This window comes from Leopardus geoffroyi, chromosome B4 (genome assembly GCF_018350155.1).
Source record: "Leopardus geoffroyi isolate Oge1 chromosome B4, O.geoffroyi_Oge1_pat1.0, whole genome shotgun sequence".
Taxonomy (NCBI): domain Eukaryota; kingdom Metazoa; phylum Chordata; class Mammalia; order Carnivora; family Felidae; genus Leopardus; species Leopardus geoffroyi.
Window position 1 is genome coordinate 42,514,803 of NC_059341.1, and position 14,470 is coordinate 42,529,272.

A 14,470-nucleotide genomic window follows, 5' to 3' on the forward strand; every position below is an offset into this window, starting at 1 on the left:
CTCAAAAATAAATAAACATTAAAAAAGAAAATTAAAAAAAACAAACCAAAAGCCCTGTCATCAGAAAATAAATAAGCACTGCAATTGACATAACTATCTTAAAAGGGTGTAACCCATGTTGGGTTGCCTAATGTCCAGAGTGGGAGTTAAGGGGTTACCCAAGGAGGTGATGAAGTCATTTTACTGAGCAAATGACACTCTTTGATTTCCAACGCTACAAACAAAGAGAAAGGCCTCTGAGGAAAGTCCACCTGTGGGATGAACTGTCTACTGACCTCTGGCAAGGAACCTTCACTTCCGGGGCTTTGTGGCCCTCGGCACCAACAGCTCAGAACTTTACGATTTCCAAAGCACTTTAATATAGGTTATTTAATCCTCTCAATAACTCAATACCTAGCTCTGATGCTACAGAACTAATCCATAAAGCACAAATCAGCCAAGGTATACAGGTTTGTAATAGGCCCTTTCACTTTATACAATAAATTCTTTCAAACATCTGAAGCTGCAAAGTATAAAACGAATTCTTTGTCATAATGGAAGCTATTGTATGCTTAAAACATAACGACTTATGACTTTTTCGATATCCACTAGCAGATTTTCTTTTATAATTATGTTTCATTCACTACCAAGTATTTTTTCCTATTTTTCATTGCTGTAGCTGAGAGAGATGGACGGGGGCGGGGAATGACCCAGAAGTATGGTGGGTGACTGGGACAATGTACACGTGTAATCGACACAGATAATTGAAAATTAATAGCATCATATTCCTCAGCCTAAGGAGAAGGCACGGAGAGCTTTTATTTACTGATAATTGCATTAGGTACTTTGCCACTTTTTCCGATTTAATCCTCTTGACAATGTATGAGATGGAACAGAACTTCAGCTCCCTGGTTAGGGTTGTTGCCAGAGAAAATAGTTTTTCGGTGTAGGTATGTCTCAAACATTGCATGGGCATATTAACACTATAAAAAGTATTCATTATTCATTTGAAATTCAGACGTAACAGCATTCTGTTTGTTTGGTTTTTGCTAAATCTGGCAACTCTTCCTGTTTCTGTTATCCCTCATGCTTAGAATGAATTACTTTTCTTCAAAAAACACATTGCAAAAAAAAAAAAAAAAACCACACACACATTGCAAGACATTACACTCCTTCAACGAATTGCCTAGCTAATAAAGGCCTATCTCAGAGATACCGCAGGTGCAGTTCCAGCCAGCACAGTAAAGCGTATATCACAATCCGCTAAGTCGGATGAATTTTATGGTTTCCCGGTGCATATAAAAGTTACACGTACACGATACTATAGTCTATTAAGTGTGCGCCAGCTTCATGGCTGAAAAACACAATGTACATTCCTTAACTAAAAAAAATACTTCAGGGGGCTCCTGGGTGGCTCAGTTGTCAAGCATCCAACTCTTTCAGTTCCGGTCGTGACCTCACAGTTCATGAGTTCCAGTCCCACGTGGGGCTGACAGGCAGAGCCTGCTTGGGATTCTCTGTCTCCCTTTCTCTGCCCCTCCCCGGCTCATGCACTCTTGCTTGCTTGCTCTTTCTCTCAAAACTAAATAAACATTTTTTTTTTTTTTTTAATACCGTAGGGGCACCTGGGTGGCTCAGTTGGTTAAGTGTCCGAATTGTGATTTTGGCTCAGGTCATGATCCCGGGGTCATGGGATCGAGCCCTGCATTGGGCTCTTCACTGAGTATGGAGCCCGCTTGAGATTCTCTCTCTTCCTTCTGCTCCTCTCCACCCCGCTAAAATAAATTTTAAGAAAAAAAGCCCTTTAGGGGTGCCTGGGTGGCTCAGTTGGTTGGGTGTCCGACTTCGGTTCAGGTCATGATCTCACAGTTTGTGAGTTCAAGCCCCGCATCGGGCTGTGCTGACAGCTGGGAGCCTGGAGCCTGCTTCGGATTCTGTGTCTCCCCCTCTCTCTGCCCCTCCCCTGCTCATGCTCTGTCTCTCTCTATCTCTTAATAATGAATAAACGTTTAAAAAAATTATTAAAAAAAGAAAAAAAAGTACTTTATGGCTTAGAAATGCTAACCATACTCTGAGCTTTTTGCTGGTGGAGGGTGTTGCCTTGATGTTGATGACTGATCAGGGTGGTGGTTGCTAAAGAATGGTGTGGTTATGGCAGTTTCTTTCTTTCTTTCTTTCTTTCTTTCTTTCTTTCTTTCTTTCTTTCTTTCTTTCTTTCTTTCTTTCTTTCTTTCAAGTTGTAGGCCCAATGTGGGGCTTGAACTTAAGAATCCTAGATCAAGAGTTACATGCTCAGGGCGCCTGGTGGCTCAGTTGGTTAAGCGTCTGACTCTTGACTTCAGCTTAGCTCATATCTCAGTGTTTGTGAGATCAAGCCCCACATCAAGCCCTGTGCTGACAGCATGGAGGCTGCTTGGGATTCTCGCCCCCTCCGACTCTCTCTGCCCCTCCCCTTCTAGATCTCTCTCTCTCTCTCTCTCTCTTTCTCTCTCTAAAAATAAATAAACTTGGGGGAAAAAAGAGTTGCATACTCTACCAGCTGTGCCAGATGGGCACCCGTGGCATTTTCTTAAAATAAGAAAACAGTGAAGTTGGCCCCATTGATTGACTCCTTTCACAAATGATTGCTCTGTAGCATGTGATGCCGTTTGATAACATTTCACCCACAGTACAACTTCTTTCAAAATTGGAACCAGTCCTCTCACACCCTGCTGCTGCTCTATCAGCTAAGATATGTTTAATGTTTGAAATCGGTTGCGGTCATTTCGACAGGCTTCACAGCGTCTTCAACAGGAGTAGATGCCATCTCGAGAAACCACTTTCTTTGCTCATCCTCGAGAGGCGACTCCTCATCTGTTCAAGGTTTATCTTGAGATTCCAGCAACTCGGTCGCAGCTTCAGGCTCCACTTCCGATGTAGTTCTCTTGCTGTTTCTACCACATCTGCAGGTCCTTCTCCACCGAGGGCTTGAACTTCTCAAAGTCATCAAAGAGATTTGGAATCACCATCTTCCAAACTCCTGTTCACGTTGATACTTCAACCCTTTCCCATGAATCACAGATGTTCTTAATGGCATCTAAAATGGTAAATCCCTTCCAGAAGGTTTTCAATTTACTTTGCCAAGATCCATCAGAGGAATCACTGTCTCTGCTAGCTAAAGCCTCACAAAATGTATTTCTTTTTTCTTTTTTCTTTTACTTTTTTTAATGTTTATTCATTTTTGAAAGACGGGGAGAGACAGAGCACAGGCAGGGGTGGGGCGGAGAGAGAGGGGGACACAGAATCTGAAGCAGGCTGCAGGCTCTGAGCTGCCAGCACAGAGCCTGACGCGGGGCTCGAACCCAAAAACCATGAGATCATGACCTGAGCCGAAGTCGGACGCTTAACTGACTAAGCCACCCAGGTGCCCCACAAAATGTATTTCTTCTTCTTTTTTTTTTTTTTTTTTTCAACGTTTATTTATTTTTGGGACAGAGAGAGACAGAGCATGAACAGGGGAGGGGCAGAGAGAGAGGGAGACACAGAATCGGAAACAGGCTCCAGGCTCTGAGCCATCAGCCCAGAGCCCGACGCGGGGCTCGAACTCACAGACCGCGAGATCGTGACCTGGCTGAAGTCGGACGCTTAACCGACTGCGCCACCCAGGCGCCCCAAAATGTATTTCTTAAATAAGGCTTGAAGTAGACTTATTCTTCGATCCGCACCCTGCAGAATGGCTGTTGTGCTAGCAGGCGTGAAAACAGCAGGAATCTCGTCGGACATCTCCATCGGAGCTCCTGGGTGACCGGGTGCGTTGTCAATGAGCAGTCGTGTTTGGAAAGAAGACTTTTCGTCTGAGCAGTAGGTCTCAGCGGTGGGTAAAATATTCAGTAAACCATGTTGTAAACAGATGTGCTGTCGTCCAGGCTTTGCTCTTCCAGTTACAGAGCACAGGCAGAGTCGAGTTAGCAGAATTCTTGAGGCCCTGGGACTTCCAGAATGTGCACAAGCACTGGCTTCAGCTTAGTCACCAGCCGCATTACCCCTTGCAAGAGAGCCAGCCTGTCCTCTGAAACTTCGAGGCCAGGCACCGACTTCTCCTCTGTAGCTATGAAAGTCCTAGGTGGTATCTTCTCTCCGTAGAAGGCCGTCTGTCTACACTGAAGATCGGTTGGCTGTTTAGCGTGGCCACCTTCATTAATTATCCGAGCTAGATCTTCTGGACAAGTTGCTGCAGCTTCTACGTTAGCACTTGCTGCCTCACCGTGCACTTTTATGTTATAGAGATGACTTCTTCCCTTAAACCCCCTGAACCAACCTCTGCCGGCTTCACACTTTTCTTCTGCGGCTTCCTCGTCTCTCTCAGCCTTCATCGGATTGAAGAGATTTAGGGCCTTGCTCTGGATTAGGCTTTGGCTTAAGGAAATGTGATGGCTGGTTTGATCCTCTATCCAGACCACTAAAACTTTTTCCATTATCAGCAATAAGGCTGTTTCATTTCCTTATCATTTCTGTGTTCACTGGAGTAGCACTTTTCATTTCCTTTTCATTTCCGAGAATTTTTCCTCTGCATTTATAACCCTTTGATGCAAGAAGCCTGTCTGAACTTTGAACATGCCTTCCTCACTAAGCTTCGTCATTGCTAGCTTTTGATTTAAAGTGAGAGATGTGCAACTCTTCCTTTCACTTGAACAATTAGAGACTATTGTAGGGTTATTAAGTGGCCTAATTTCAATATTGTCGTGTCTTGGGGAATTTGTGTCTTGGGGAATAGGGAGGCCCAAGGAGAAGGAGAGAGTTGGGGGAATGGTCAGTCGGTGGAGCAAGTCAGGACGCACACATTTATCCATTAAGTTCACCATCTTATACGGCGCGGTTTGGGGCACCCCAGAACAATTACAGTAGTAATATCAAAGATCACCGATCACAGGTCACCAAAAGAAGTATGATAATAACGACAAATTTTGAAATATTGTGAGAATTACCAAATGTGACAGAGATATAAAGTGAGCAAATGCTGTTGGAAAAATGGTGCCGATAGACTTGTTCAACGCACTGTTGCCACAAACCGTCAGTTTATAAAAAACACAATATCTTCAAAGCACGATAAAGCAAAGTGCAATTTAAAAAAAAAAAAAGGTATGCCTGTAATTTTGTCCTACTGACGATTATATTAGCAGAGCAGCCAAAAGTTAGAGGCGGAGGGTTGTTAATGCTTTAGATAACTTGTACAGGACTCTACTGCGGGAACTGTAGGAAATCCCAGAAATTTACCTTCTACTATTCCAAGATTTTTCTGAGGCTCGAGTCCTCAGTCCTAACTTCAGTGGAGAATGATTTATTTCTCTTTACCGATCAACCTGACGAATAGACATGTTGGTGAAGTCTTACAATGAGAATTGTAAATTTTTTAAATTGGAAGAGACCTTACAAATTATGTAATTTTTGCAGTTTCCAGAACCGGGCTCTGACTCTCTCTTTATTTATTTTTTTTTTTATTTTGTTAAGTTTATCTATGTATTTTGAGAGAGAGTGAGAGCAAACACAAGTGGCAGAGGGGCAGAGAGAGAGGGAGAGGGAATCCCAAGCAGGCCCAGTGCTGTCAGTACGGAGCCTGACATGGGGTTCAAACTCAGGAACCATGAGATCATGCCCCGAGCCAAATCAAGCGTCGGACCTTTAACCGGCTGAGCCACCCACGCGCCCCTGACTCTGATTCTTAAGCAAGAGCCATTGTCTCCAGGACTTTGCAGGTGGGGTTTCCCATGCCTACTGCCAGGGAGTGTCAGCACACCTTACCTTTCCCCTTTTCTTGCCTATGCTCCCTCCCAGACACCTCTCCCTGTCTGAGTACCAAACATTCCAAATGTTTTTTGTTCTTAGGTTGTAATATGTTATCTATGGCTCCAAAGTGGCAGTGATAAAAGAGAAGGAAAGTGATATGGAACAATTAGAGATGAAAATAAACATGCCCCAGACATGAGATAATCCCCTTGGTGAAACTGTGACAGGCCTGAAGAAGTCTCGTTCTTCCCAGTGAGGGAGAGAGAGACAGGGGAAGGTCAGTCTGCACAGGCTCCTTGTAGTGGCTAAACGTGAGGTTATTCTTCCAAAACCAATAGGATTCAAGGCCGTGAATGCTAAAGGACAGTAAATGTCAAGTTAGTCAGCACCTGATCTCTAAAGAATATGTAACCTTGCCTTTGTTGTGGAGAAACAAACTGAGATTAGCTGAAATATTTTCTAAAAGACTTTCTTCTACAAGGAGGGTCACCAGCTCTCAGAAAGGGTTTTCTCCATGATCAGATAGGACATGTCTAGAAGCTTACAGTGGCTTTAATCCATAATACATCTCTATGGGTATACAGAGATTAGTGCCAAAGACTCAATATATAATAGTTGATCAGTAAATGTTTATTGAATAAACACCCCCAGGTCAGGTTCTGTATTATTTTTCCTGCTTTGTCACAACTATTTCTATGGATTGTTTTTGTTGTCTGTAGTTTAGGAAAAACAAAATCAAACAAGTAATCATACCATCTGCCTCTCAGGGAAATTTACTTGAAAATAGAGGTTTACATCAGATGTACGTATTAAGTCCTTTCGTGCCTGATATTCTTTTTTTTTTAGATTTCATTTATTTAAAAACAAATTGAAAAAAACATTTTTTTAATGTTTATTTTTGAGACAGAGAGAGACACAGCATAAGCAGGGAAGGGGCAGAGAGAGAGGGAGACACAGAATGTGAAGCAGGCTCCAGGCTCTGAGCTGTCAGCACAGAGCCTGACGCGGGGCTCGAACTCACGAACTGCGAGATCATGACCTGAGCCGAAGTCGGATGCTTAACCGACTGAGCCACCCAGGCGCCCCTAAAAAAAATTTTTTTTTTAATGTTTATTCATTTTTGAGAGACAGAGAGAGAGAGCATGGGTGGGGGAGGAGCAGAGAGAGAGGGAGACACAGAATCCGAAGCAGGCTCCAGGCTCTGAGCTGTCAGCACAGAGCCCGACTCAGGGCTTGAATTCACTGACCTGATCACGACCTGAGCTGAAGTCGGACGCTTGACTGACTGAGCCACCCAGGCGCCCATGTAAGATTTATTTAAGTAATCTCTACATCCAGTGTGGGGCTTGAACCACAACCCCGAGATCAAGAGTCGCGTGCTCCTTTGACCGAGCCAGCCAGGCCCCCAATCTTTACCTGATATTCTGAGCCCACCTTCCAGTCATCACCCTCTGTTAGTATGAAAGCCCCTAACTAGTTTTAGTGATCTTAGTAATCTTTCTAAAATTCGTGCTCATGTTATTAGGGTGCTGAACCTGCTAGCTGTCTCTGTGGTACTCAGAATAAAGTCCAAACTCCTTCACTTAGCATATTAAGCCTTTTGTGATATGATCCCTACTTAACTTCCCGGCCTCTTCTCATCCCTTGGACCTCTACACTTCAGCCATGCAGACATTTTGGCAGGTTCACAAACATACCATACTCTATCCTTCGAGCTCTTTCTCACACGGTACCCTCAACCTAGAACACTATTTTTTCCTATCTCTCTCCCTCCTAAAGTGTCAGGCCTTCAGGTCTTTCTCAACTTATCTTCTCAAAGAGGAAACCTTCCTGGTCACTACCACGCCCTTCCTTCTGCCTGAATTTTGTATCTCTTCCCCAAGTCCCCCATGCAAGACCGGAAGTCATGCACTGCTGAGGGTGTGGGGGGAGTTTATTCACATAACTCTGTTGTGCATGGTGACATGGGGTGTGCAGACACGTTCTGCACAGTCATGTGGTGTCATCATGGGAGTTGATGAGTCTTTTAAGTCTCCCGTGTTTCCATCTCTCATAAGTCTGACAATTCACTAGTGACACGGCCTATTGCCATTCTGCCCCACACGAGGGCTCCTTTACAATTCTAGGCCCTATACTGAGTGCTGGGAGAAAACGAAGGGAAACTAAAGAAATTAATGTGTATATTCAATTTTAAAACATAACAAGGTTGTGGATAGTCCCATAATGGAACTGTAACTGTCAAAAAAAAAAAAAAAAAAAGTTCTGTGTAAGTACTCCAGAGAGATTATTGTTTCTGGGCATTGGAAAGAGCACAAGTGGAGGGACATTTGAGCTGGGCCTCGAAGGGATGGCCACTGGCGGATACGGTAAATAACCATGTTTCAGACAGAGAAAATATAACACAAAGAGTATAAAGGTAGTGTGTGTGACCCGATTAGATAGGAGTGAATGAGGAGGCTGGACATAAAGTCAATGGTGGAGGGTTTTGAGTGCTTCATTAATCAATATGAATTTTATATTGTAGGCAGCAGTCATTGAAGAGGTTTGAGTACAACCAGTGATATAATTAGTTCTGTTTAAAAATATTTTTCACTATTATTTTTTACTACCAAACAAAGTACACCTATTCTTTTTTTTCTCTCTTCATTTGTTCCACAAAAATATACATCAGATAAAGCAAATGGCCTCTATAATCCCACTCACTAGAGTTAACCATTTCGTATAATGCTCCATATTTTTCCTGTGCACATGTGCATGTGTTTATATATCTCATTCATTCCTAAGAATGAGATCATTCCCGTCTTTTATGTTTATTTATTTATTTATTTTTAATTTTTTTTTTTTTAACGTTTATTTATTTTTGAGACAGAAAGAGACAGAGCATGAACGGGGGAGGGTCAGAGAGAGGGAGACACAGAATCGGAAGCAGGCTCCAGGCTCTGAGGTGTCAGCACGGAGCCCGATGCGGAGCTCGAACTCAGGACCGCGAGATCGTGACCTGAGCCGAAGTTGGCCGCCTAACCGACTGAGCCACCCAGGTGCCCCTATGTTTATTTATTTTGAAAGAGAGAGAGCGTGTGCACTCACGAGCAGGGTATGGGCAGAAGAGAGGGAGTGAGAGAATCCCAAGCAGGCTCTGTGCTGTCAACGCAGAGGTTGACACAGGGCTCAGTCTCACAAACCTTGAGATCATAATCTGAGCCACAATCAAGAGTCCCGATGCTCCACTGACTGAGCCACCCAGGCACCCCAGAAAGGAGATCATTCTAACCATGCTTTTGGCCGCTGCCTTTTTGGAAGTAATAAGTATCTTCTATGAGGAGGCAGATCACACAAACATGATCAACTGCAACAAAAACGTGAGCATATGTAACTATATCCTACTTCACTAATAGTATTCAACATAGAAATGATATCCTATTTTTACCTACGAGACGAGACAAATTTAAAAGAATGATCAATATTTAGTTTTGGCGGGGATATAACAAGACACTCTTTATGGATGTGGTGGGAATAAGAATCAGGACTTTAGGAAAGGGAAATCTAGCAATTCTATTCAGAATTTAAAGTATATCTACCTTTGAGGGACACCTGGGTGGCTCAGTCAGTTAAGCATCTGACTCTTGATTCCGGCTCAGGTCATGATCTGGCGGTTTGTGGGCTCAAGCCCTCCACCGGGCTCTGTGCTAACAGCACAGATCCCTGCTTGGCATCTTCTCTAGCACCCTTTCTCTCTGCTCCTCTCCCACTCCGAAGCATATGTGCATGCTCTACCTCTCTCTCAAAATAAATACGCTTCAAAACTTTTTAAAAAAACTATATCTAGGGGCGCCTGGGTGGCGCAGTCGGTTAAGCGTCCGACTTCAGCCAGGTCACGATCTCGCGGTCCGTGAGTTCGAGCCCCGCGTCGGGCTCCGGGCTGGTGGCTCAGAGCCTGGAGCCTGTTTCCGATTCTGTGTCTCCCTCTCTCTCTGTCCCTCCCCCGTTCATGCTCTGTCTCTCTCTGTCCCAAAAATAAATAAACGTTGAAAAAAAAAATAAAAAAAATAAATCTATATCTATCTTTGAAATAACAATGTCGTATCTATAAACTTTTCCTATAAGATTCTCTGACAGACGTTCATAGTAGAAATGCACAAAGACGTTTATTGCAGACTTATTTGCGATAGAAGTGCATCCTAAAAGAACGATAAATTGTGGTGTCCCCTACCATATTATGGGCTACTGTGTAGCATATCGAAATGTACTGATACAAAAAGAATGTTTTTGATATGTTGTTAAAAGAAAAAATATCCGAGTGGTAAGATGGTATATGTATTTATAGAAACTGTTCTAAAAATGGTACATCTAGACAAGCAGAAAGCATGGGTGTGCATTCGTCTATAACGTGTGTATGTATATGTGTGCTCATGTGTTGTGTATTACACCCCCAAAGTTTAACCCTTGTTAATCTTGAAATTGAACAGGAATGCAGTGTCTTTCACTTTTTACTTTTCATATTTTTAAGTAAAAAAATACATTTACAAAAATGAACATACGTTATTTTAAATTTTTTTTTTTCAACGTTTATTTATTTTTGGGACAGAGAGAGACAGAGCATGAACGGGGGAGGGGCAGAGAGAGAGGGAGACACAGAATCGGAAACAGGCTCCAGGCTCTGAGCCATCAGCCCAGAGCCTGACGCGGGGCTCGAACTCACGGACCGCGAGATCGTGACCTGGCTGAAGTCGGACGCTCAACCGACTGCGCCACCCAGGCGCCCCGAACATACGTTATTTTAAAAATACACAGTGAAGAAGGGCACCTGGCTGGCTCAGTCGGTAGAGCACGTGATCTTGATCTCAGAGCTGTGAATTCGAGCCCTGTGTTGGGCATAGAGCTTACCTGGAAAAAAAAGAAAAAAAGGTAAAATATACAGTAGAGAGAGGCGCCTGGGTGGCTTAGTTGGTTAAGTGTGTGACTCTTGATTTCGGCTTACGTGATGATCTCACGGACTGCAGGTCGGAGTCCTGCGACGGGCTCTATGCTGACAGCGTGGAACCTGCTTGGGATTCTGTCTCTCTGCCCCTCCCCCACTTGTGCTCCGGTGCACGAGTATGTGCATGCTCTCTCTCAAAATAAATAAATAAAGGGGCGCCTGGGTGGCTCAGTCAGTTAAGCGTCCGACTTCAACTCAGGTCACGATCTCATGGTCTGTGGGTTCGAGCCCCGCGTCGGGCTCTGAACTGATGGCTCAGAGCCTGGAACCTGCTTTGGGTTCTGTGTCTCCCTCTCTCTCTGCCCCTCCCCTGTTCATGCTCTGTCTCTCTCTGTCTGAAAAATAAATAAACATTAAAAAAAATTTTTTTTAATAAATAAATAAATAAATAACTAAATAACTAAATAAAACATTAAAATATATATATATATATACAGGGAAGAAGCATATACCTAGACATGTTTCCTTTTTTCTTTTTTTAAAACCATTTTTTTTTAATGTTTATTTTCAAGAGAGAGAGACAGAGTGCAAGCAGGAGAGGGGCAGAGGGAGAGGGAGATACAGAATCCCAAGCAGGTTCCCAGCTCCAAGCTGTCAGCACAGAGCTGCACTCTGGGCTCGAACTCATGAACCGCTAGATCATGACCTGGGCTGCAGCTGGATGCTTAACCAACTGAGCCACCCAGGCGCCCCTACCTAGACAAGTTTTCAAGTCCATATATGTACTTATGTTTTATTCTTTTTAATAAGGACATAGTATTTTATTGATACCTATACTATTTATTCCTTCTGCAGTTATTGAGAGCCTACTCTACGGCAGATACGAAGCCGGGCATTGAAGGAAACAACAAGCACTTAAAACAAATTAACAGAGAAGGGTCTTCTTTAGGAAGAGTGAGTAGGGAAGTCCTTTCTCAGTAGTGACATGGAAGCTGGGACCTAAAAAAAATATGCTAGCCATGGGAGAAAAAAGCATTCTTGGCAGAGGGAACATCTATAGACAGCCCTAAGGTGCAAGAGAGCTTGGTGTTTCCTGGGGAATTGAAAATACTATCGATGTAGTTGTGACTGGTATGTTAGGGAGAATATATAGTGCAAGGTGAGATTATAGGTAACATTTTTTTTTTTTTTAAGGTGGCTCCACACCCAATGTAGGGCTTGAACTCAGGACCCTGAGATTAAGAGTTGTGTGCTCTACTGTGCTGACAGCTCAGAGCCTGGAGCCTGCTTCAGATTCTGTGTCTCCCTCTCTCCCTGCCTCTCCCCTACTCACACTCTGTCTCTCTCAAAAATAAATAACGTATACAGGGGCGCTTCGGTGGTTTAGTTGGTAAAGCGTCCGACTTTGGCTCAGGTCATGATCTTACAGTTCATGAGTTCAAGCCCCCCATCGGGATTTGCACTAACAGTGCAGAGGCCGCTTCAGATCTTCTGTCTCCCTCTCTCTCCTCCCCTCCCCGGCTCCCACGCACGTTCTCCTTCTCTTTCTCGAAATAATAAATAAACACTTAAAAAAATAATAATAAAATGAATGTTTACAAACTTTACATGTATTGCAAGTGTCTATTTTCTTTTTTTTTTTTTTTTTAATTTTTTAAATGTTTATTGTTTTTTGAGAGAGAGAGAGAGCACGGGGAGGGGAGGGGCAGAGAGAGGGAGACAGAATCCCAAGCAGGCTTCATGCTGTCAGCACAGACAGGCACCCTGCAAGTGTCTATTCTCCAAAACCTTAGCCAGGCCTGGGGATTGTCAGTCATCATAGTTTTTAACAATCTCGGTAGGGAGAACAAAAGCAAAAACAAAACCCTTTTTCTTTTCATTTGTTTTGTTCCTAAGTTTGGATGTCTTTTTGTTTTGGCCATTACTGAATCTTCCTGTACACGTGCTTGTTCCTGTGCTTGGCCTGTTATTGTCTTTCATTGTTCACTTGCTTTTATTGCTATGAAAGAGCTCTTTGTATATTATGAAAATTAAGCCTTTGTCATATGAGTTACACACTTCTTTGCCAATTTTTTAAAACTTTATTTATTTAGTTAGTTTTAATTTTTTTATGTTTATTCATTTTTGAGAGAGAGAGATAGAGTACGAGCAGGGGAGGGGCAGAGAGAGAGAGAGAGAGGGAGACACAGAATCAGAAGCAGGCTCCAGGCTCTGAGCTGTCAGCACAGAGCTCGATACAGGGGCTCGAACTCCTGAACGGTGAGATCACACCCTGAGCCGAAGTCGGACGCTTAACCGACTGAGCCATCCAGGGGCCCCTTAATTTATTTTAATTAATTAATTTATTTATTTTGAGAGAGAGAGAAAAAGCAAGTCAGGGAGAGGCAGAGAGAGGGGAGAGAGAATCCCAAGCAGGGTGCGCACTGACCCTATGCAGGCTGATGCAGGGCTCAAAGCTGCCAGCCATGAGTTCATGATCTGAGACAAGTCGGATGCTTAACTAACAGCCATCCAGGTGCCCCAGTTTTTTTGTTTTTTTTTTTTTTAATTTGATCATGTTTTATCACATAGAGAGTTTTAATTTTAGGGGCACCTGGGTGGCTCAGTTGGTTGAGCACCCAACTCTTGATTTTGGCTCAGGTTATGATCTCACGGTTCTTGGGTTCAGGCCCCACACCGGGCTACCTGCTGGCAGTGCGGAGCCCGCCTGGGATTGTCTTTCTTTCTCTCTCTCTGGTACTCTCCAGCTTTCACCCCCTCCCAAAATAAATCAATAAACTTAGGGGCGCCTGGGTGGCGCAGTCGGTTAAGCGTCCAACTTCAGCCAGGTCACGATCTCGCGGTCCGTGAGTTCGAGCCCCGCATCAGGCTCTGGGCTGATGGCTCAGAGCCTGGAGCCTGTTTCCGATTCTGTGTCTCCCTCTCTCTCTGCCCCTCCCCCGTTCATGCTCGGTCTCTCTCTGTCCCAAAAATAAATAAACGTTGAAAAAAAAAATTTAAATCAATAAACTTAAAAAAATGGAAAGTTTTAATTTTTTGTGGTCATGTTTATAAGGTTTACTCTTTATAACTTGCATGATACAGGTTTTGCTGAGAACAGATCTGTATTTTAAAAAGGCGATTATAGTGGTAATGAAGTATATGATTATACCTGGGGAAATTGAAGAAAATGGGACCAGTTGGTATTCACTGCAGATTGAAGCAGTGACTGACTATGAGCGTGGGGAATAGGAGACAGATTTGAGGGACTTTTTTTTTTTTTTAAATATAACAGCTTGATTGAGATACAGTTCATAGCATATAATTCACCTACTTAAAAAAAAAGTGTTACAATTCAAGGGTTTTTAGTATGTTCCCAGAGATTCCCAACCATTAATCAATCTGAGAACATTTCATCACCCCCAAAGGGGCCCCACAACCGTTAGCAGTCTTTCTGCATTCCTCCTTAACCTCTCCCAGCCCTTGGCAACCACTAAGGTACTTTCTGTCTCTCTAGATTTGCCCATACTGGACATTTCATGAATGGAACCATAAAGTACAAGACCTTTTGGGACTGGCCTCTTTGACTTAGCATATTTCAAGTCTCATCCATGTTGTAACATGTACTTCTTTCCTTTCTGTGGACAAATAATATTTAATTATACGATGATAATCCTGCATGTGTTTATCCGTTGATCGCTTAATGAACACTTGGGGTTTTTTTTTTCCATTTTTGACTCTTATGAATGATACTGTTATGAACATTATTGTGTTTTTTTTTTTTTTTATTTTGAGAGAGAGAGAGAGAGAGAGAGAGAGAGAGAGTATATG

General features: G+C 43.2%; 1 protein-coding gene across 5 annotated transcripts in view; it reads left to right on the forward strand.

Annotated features, from left to right (window-relative positions):
- SLC2A3 (solute carrier family 2 member 3) overlaps window positions 1–14,470 on the forward strand; it is a 91,383-nt gene that overhangs the window by 13,541 nt on the left and 63,372 nt on the right. The window lies entirely within an intron of this gene.